This window comes from Dipodomys merriami, unplaced genomic scaffold, assembly GCF_024711535.1.
Source record: "Dipodomys merriami isolate MVZ:Mamm:240054 unplaced genomic scaffold, mDipMer1.0.p SCAF_417, whole genome shotgun sequence".
Classification (NCBI taxonomy): Eukaryota; Metazoa; Chordata; class Mammalia; order Rodentia; family Heteromyidae; genus Dipodomys; species Dipodomys merriami.
The window spans coordinates 880,001-886,501 of record NW_027205793.1 but is presented as its reverse complement, the minus strand read 5'-3'; positions in this window follow the sequence as shown (position 1 = coordinate 886,501).

The window sequence follows — 6,501 nt, the reverse complement described above, 5'->3', positions numbered from 1 at the left end:
CCACTGTGCACCGCCACACTCGGGTCCAGGTCCTCCACCACAGGCATGTGAGTGAAGATGCCTCTACCCTCCAACACCTGTGTGTCGGGTTCAGATTCATCGCCTCATGCCCCGAATCCTGCTCCAGAGAGAGTGGCAGAGCCTATTAGAAAAGGCTAGCTGTTTTTTTGTTTTTGTTTTTGTTTTTTTTTTTTTTAATTTTAAGGTAGTCCCATTTGTCGAGTCTCTCTCCAATTTGTTGTGACCCTGGGACTCTGTTCAGGAAGTTCCTTCCTGTGCCTATTAGTTCAAGTGTCTCTCCTACTCTGTCCTGCAGTAGTTTCAGAGATTCAGGTTTAATGTTAAGGTCTTTAATCCATTTTGAGTTGATGTTGGTGCATGGTGATAGGCTGGGGTCCACTTTTAGTTTTCTGCATGTGGCTGCCCAGTTTTCCCAGTACCAGCGGTTGAAGAGGCTGTGTTTCTTCCATTGTATGTCTTTGGCTCCTTTGTCGAATATCAGCTGGCTGTAGGCCTGTGGATTTATTTCTGGATCTTCTATTCTGTTCCATTGGTCTTCGGGTCTGTTTTTGTGCCAGTACCATGCTGTCTTTGTTATTATAGCTCTGTAGTAGAGTTTGAAGTTCGGCATGGATAGCCCTCCCATATTGTCTTTATCCCCTAGAATTGTTTTGGCTATTCTAGGTCTTTTGTTGTTCCATATGAATTTTTGGACTGTTTTCTGTATTTCAGTGATGTACGTCATTGGGATTTTAATAGGAATTGCGTTGAATTTGTATATTAGTTTTGGAAGTATTACCATCTTTACTATATTAAGTCGGCCTATCCAGGAGCATGGGAGGTCTTTCCATTTCCTAGTGTCTTCTGCAATTTCTTTCTTTAACTTTTTATAGTTCTCATTAAATAGTTCTTTTACATCTTTGGTTAGGTTAATTCCTAAATATTTTATTTTTCGGGAGGTTATTGTGAATGGGGTTGCTCCCTTTATTTCCCTCTCTTCCTGTACATTATCAGTGTATAGGAAGGCAACTGATTTTTGTGGGTTTATTTTGTATCCTGCTATTTTGACGAAGAGAGTTATGATTTCTAAGAGATTCGGGATGGACTTTTAGGGATCGTGGAGGGAGGTATAGTATCATGTCGTCTGCAAAAAGGGATAGTTTAACTTTTTCTTTCCCTATGCGGATCCCTTTAATGTCTTTTTCTTGCCTTATTGCCCTGGCTAAGGGTTCTAGGACTATATTGAAGAGGAGTGGAGACAGTGGGCATCCTTGCCTTGTTCCTGATTTTAGGAGAATTGGTTGTAGCTTTTCCCCATTAAGTATAATATTGGCTATTGGTCTGTCATAAATGGCTTTTATTGTTTTTAGAAATGTTCCTTCTATTCCTATTTTCTCCAGAGCTTTTAGCATGAATGAATGTTGAATTTTGTCAAAGGCCTTTTCTGCCCAGCCAGCGGCTCTCGTTTGGCTTTCCTGTCATTTAGTGATGGGTGAGTGGACTCACGCTTCCCATGGCGCTGTCACCGTGGTTTTCCAGACCTGTGTGCGTGACGTGTACCTACCCTCTCTGTGTTAGAAGAAACCTCTCTCTGGCCTTCCCCCTGCCCTTTCCCTGCCAGTGAAGGGGGGGGGGCGGGTTGGGGCGGGGGGAGGGAGCGTGTTGTGGGGCGGGCGGGCGGCGGACTTTCACAAGTGAGCGGGGTGCCTCCCGAGGGCTCGTCTCTTGCTGGAGCCGACCCATCTTTGGGAGTTTTTTGTTGTTGTTGTTGTTGTTGTTGTTGTTGTTGTTTCTTTCTGGTTTCCATCTGGGGGAAAAAGAAAACAAAACGTACAAACACCCCCCCCCCAAAAAAAAAAAAAAAAAAGACGGGCGGGCAGACGGTGGGACGAGCGCTCACTTGCCCTTTTCTGGCCATGTTGGGTGGGGGTGGGGGTCTTGCCACGGGCGGCGGAGGTCGTGCGGGTGGCCGGTTCGTTTTCTCTCGTGGTGCAGGCCTGCCGTCTTTGCCGCCCCTTCCTGCTTGGGACCGATCCCGGCTTCCCGGTTCTCGGGTTCGGGCCGCTCCGTTCGGGCGACTCCCGTCCTGGTTCCTGGTTTCACTTTGGTCGCTGGCGGCGGCGGCGGCGGCGGCTCGATCTCGGTCTAGGTCTCTGGTGGCTCTGGTGTCGTTCGTGAGGTCGCAGAGAGGACCCGGCTGCAGGTCCTGACCTAGGTTGTGCCTCTCGGTGCGTGGCGGTGGGGAGTGAGGCGATTCGTTTCCGTGTTCTGTGTCTCCGGAGCTCAGAGCCGGCCGGCGCGCGCCGATCCGGGGTACGGCGGCTCGGTGGAGTCGGTCGTTGGAAGGCGGTTGTCGTGCTCCCCCTGGCGTCCGCCTTGATATGACAGTCCCCTCGTTCTCAGCCGAGCGAGCGAGTGAAGGAGGAGGTCTGGCGGCAGCGAGCCGGGCGGAGGCCCGGCCTCTACCGGGTGCCGGGCGCGACTGTCGCCGTGGTGTCGCTGTGGCGCCGGGGCGGCTGTTCTGTCGGACTTTGCGCCCGCAGGCGAGCGCGGGGTGGGGCCGTGAGTCGCCGCTCTCTCTTCCGTGCCCGGTCTGTGCCGGGGGTGGCGGCTTGGTCGGGTCGACCAGTAGTTCTGTCTGGGCCCGACGCCTTGTCCTCCTCCCCTCCCGTAGTTCTGTCTGGGCCCGACGCCTTGTCCTCCTCCCCTCCCTGGACTCTGGTCTTTGAGGGCGAAAGAAGGAGAGTACGAGGGACGTCTCGGGAGTCGGGGGAAAGGGTCCCCGGGTGAGCCGCTAGGTGGTGGGGCCGGTCCCGGCCTGGACTCGGACCACCCCCCCTCCCCGGAGTCACCTCCGAGTGAGCGCTTGGCGCGTGCCGGGCGCGAGGGCCTGGGTCGCCGGCCCCGTGTGGTCTCCCTCCACGGCCCCGGAGGCCGGAGGACAGACCTCTGCGGCGGGAGGAGCCGTGGGCACGGCCGAGGCGAGCCTCGGGGCCGGGACCTACACCCCCCCCCTCCCCGACATAGGATGGTCGTCGGAGTCACCTCCGAGTGAGCGCTTGGCGCGTGCCGGGCGCGAGGGCCTGGGTCGCCGGCCCCGTGTGGTCTCCCTCCATGGCCCCGGGGGCCAGAGGCCAGACCTCTGCGGCGGGAGGAGCCGTGGGCACGGCCGAGGCGAGCCTCGGGGCCGGGACCTACACCCCCCCCCCTCCCCGACATAGGATGGTCGTCGGAGTCACCTCCGAGTGAGCGCTTGGCGCGTGCCGGGCGCGAGGGCCTGGGTCGCCGGCCCCGTGTGGCCTTCCTCCACGGCCTTCTCCACGGCCCCGGAGGCCGGAGGACAGACTTCTCCGGCGCGAGGAGCCGTGGGCACGGCCGAGGCGAGCCTCGGGGCCGGGACCTACCTACCTACCGTCTGCGGTGTGCGCGATGGCGGGGACTTGCCCGGTGGGCCCTGCGTAGGGGAAAAGTCGAGGCGGTGGGAGCACCTCGGGAGTCGGGGACCCGAGCCCGGGAGTCCCGCGTGTGTGCGTGCTGGCGGCAGGGCGCTCACCACCGACCCCGCGCGGTGTGGGTGTGGTGGCTGGGTGCCTCTCGGAGTGGGTGCCTCGCGTCTGCCGGGGGAAGGCTCCCCGTGCCGCTCGTGCCGTGAGCCCGTGCGCACCCGGGGTAGTGGGGCGGGTGCGTCCCCTGACCCCGCTCCCGCCCTCTCTCTTCGTCTGTCTTCGCCTTATGTGGTCGACCAGCTGTCCCTGAGAGTTCCGTGTCTGGCTCTGTTGGGGACATGTTGGGGACAGGTGTCCCCGATGTGGTTTCCGAGAGGTCCCTGTCGCCAGCGAGTTGTCGCCCCTGCGTGACCAGCTGGTTTTGGCGTGGTGACGTGAGGATTTTGTACCTGCAGGACGGTGCTGGCATGCTGTGTCCCGGTGGCTGTCAGCGGGTCTTTTGGGGCTCTCTCGGATGCTGTGTGCCGGGCCTTTCCCGTCTCTTCCCGGTCCGGGTCCCCCTGCCCTTCCCCCCGCACCCCGGGCTCCCGCTGCCCTGAGCAGGCCTTGCCCCTGTGGTGGCTCGTGGGTGTGGTGGTGGTGGTGGTGGTGGTGGTGGTGGTGGTGGTGGTTGTTGGTTGGTGGCTGAGTGAGTCCCGTCGTCGTCCTTGATCTCTCCCCCGCTCCCGGTGCCGGATTCTGGCCCTTGCCTCGGCACGCCGAGGAGGAGAGTGGTTGGTTGCCTGGGGTGCATAGGTAGGCCCGCGCGGTGTGCTTCCCTCGCCGTGGCCGGCTTGAGGAGGAAAAGGCGGGGGGCGAGTCCTGCCTTGCCTTGCCTGTGCGTGTGCGGCATCCCCGTCCTGCCGTCGTGCTCGTCCGACCTCCGTGGCTTTTTTTTTTTTTTTTTTTTTTTTCTTCCCCTATCGCCCCTAGCTCCAACTCCCCCGACCTGCCGCTTCCCGATAGCGGGCCTGGTCGGCCGCTGACCTGCGCTACTCCCGAGCGCTGTCCGTGGTTCTTTTTCTTTTTCTTTTTTTCCTCTCTAGCTTCTTTCGGCTCTGTGCCCGGCGGAGGTGTCCTGGTAATCCCGAGCGCCAGGGACGCTGAAGCCCGTGGTATTTTTTTTATTTTTTTATTTTTTTAAGTTTTTTTTTTTTTTTTTTTTTTTCCCTTTTACCTCGCTCGTTACTCACGAAAGGTTGTCTGTCCTGGCTACGCTTTTATCCCAGGCTGTTGGCCCTCTCGGGAGCCGAGCTTCCTGGGCCCCACCGCCTCCCGAGTGCCGTGTGGCTGTCTTCTCCGCCCCCTCGGTGTGATTGATGTGGTGACGTTGCGATCTCCTTCGGGCCCGGGCCTAAGCTGCGCCAGGCGAGGGACGGACATTCATGGCGAATGGGACCGCTCTTCTCGTTCTGCCCGTGGGCCCCTGCCCTCACCGTCCCACCGTGCCGGCGCCGGTGGTGTGCGGGGAGGCAGGGGTGCGGCAACCGGGTCCGGCTGCGCTCTCCCTGCCCTCGCCGTGAGGTCGGGGACTTGTACACGCTGGAGGAGGGGGGGCGCCCCTGATCTTGCTCCTCTCTTCCCGTGACTCGTTATCGGCACGGGGGTCGGCTCTCTCCGCGGAGAGGGAGGGTCGGTGCTCCGTGCTTGCCCGTGCTGTGTGGTGTGAAAAGCCGCGCCTCGCGCTCTGCCCTCTTGCGGTGCTCCCGGAACGCTCCCGGTCGGTTCTCTCAGGTGCCTGAGGCTGAGTGGTGGTGTCGTTCCCGATCCCGGCGTTGTCCGTTGCCTTGTGCCAGCCTGCTGCCCGTGGTGTGTCCCGGCCGTCCTTGGGTTTGTGGGGCTTGTGCGAGTGAGAAAAAAGTTATCGCAGAGATTGACGTCTCTGCTGGGGGGGGGTCGAGGCGGTTCCCCAGAGGAGGAGCGCTCTTCCCTTCTTGCGCCGGGCGGGTGGCTTCCCCGCATGAGCTGCCGGCCCTGGTCCTGGCTTGTCTTCCCTGCCGTGTCACCTGGCTCTTGTTGCACCGGGGGACCTGAGATGTTGCAGTGGGAGGCGAGCCGGGCCTGTGCGGGCTTTCCCGCCCGTGTGCGCGACCTTGCTCTGGCCCCGCACGGCAAGGCCGACCGACCAGGGTTGGTGTTGCTGCTGCCGCAGACCCCCCCCGCCCCACCCCTCCCTGCCACCCGTGGTGGGAAGGATGGACGCCTTTGATGTGTGCTGGTCCCGGCGGGGTTCCCGTCGGGGTTGGGTGCGGGCCACCCTCAGAGTGAGGAGAGGTTCTCTAGCGATCCTCGTTCGGGAGGCGGCGTTCGCTGCCGGGTTGGCGGGGGCCCGCCCCCGATGGGCTCCCGCGGCCCTGCCGCTCCCTGTCCCGCTTTTGAGCGTTAGTGGCTGCCCGCGTTGGTAACTGCGTGCCCGCGCCTCCCCCCTCCGAGCTGGGGGAGGGTCCCGCGGGGCCTCTCCCGGGCCGTCGTCTGGTGTGGTGAGTGGAGGACGTTCCCGATCCGTCCCCGCCCCTGCCTCGCGCGCGGTGTGTCGAGTGGCGGAGCCTGGAGCCTGTGCTGGGTCGCGATGCGAGGGCGTGTGGTGTGTGGCTTCCCGGCCTCGTGCTTGGGGTGCCGTGGGGTTTTGGGGGGTCCCGTCCCCCTCCCCCTCCGGCCCCTGGCGACGCTGTTCCCGAGCGTCTGTGTGGGCCGCCGCCCGTTGGCGACGACGGCGCCGTGCCGGGCGCCGGGCCCCGCGGTGTTCCGGGGCCGCCGTGCCCGTGGTGGTGTGCCGCTCGGGGGGGTTCTGGCCCTCCGGAGCCGAGGATCCCGGTGTGTGTGGGCCCTTGCTCACGCGGCCGAAAAAGAGGCGGTCGATGATGGGTGCCGTGCCCGGCGGTGTGGATGGGTGCGGTGGGGCCCTGCTGGCGCGGGTGGCTCCGCGGGCGCTCGCGGGGTCTTTGAGGCGTGTGCGAGCTGCCTTTTCCCTCTCGGGCCTCTTTTGGGGGGGCCCGCCGCTGCCGCGGTGGGGGTT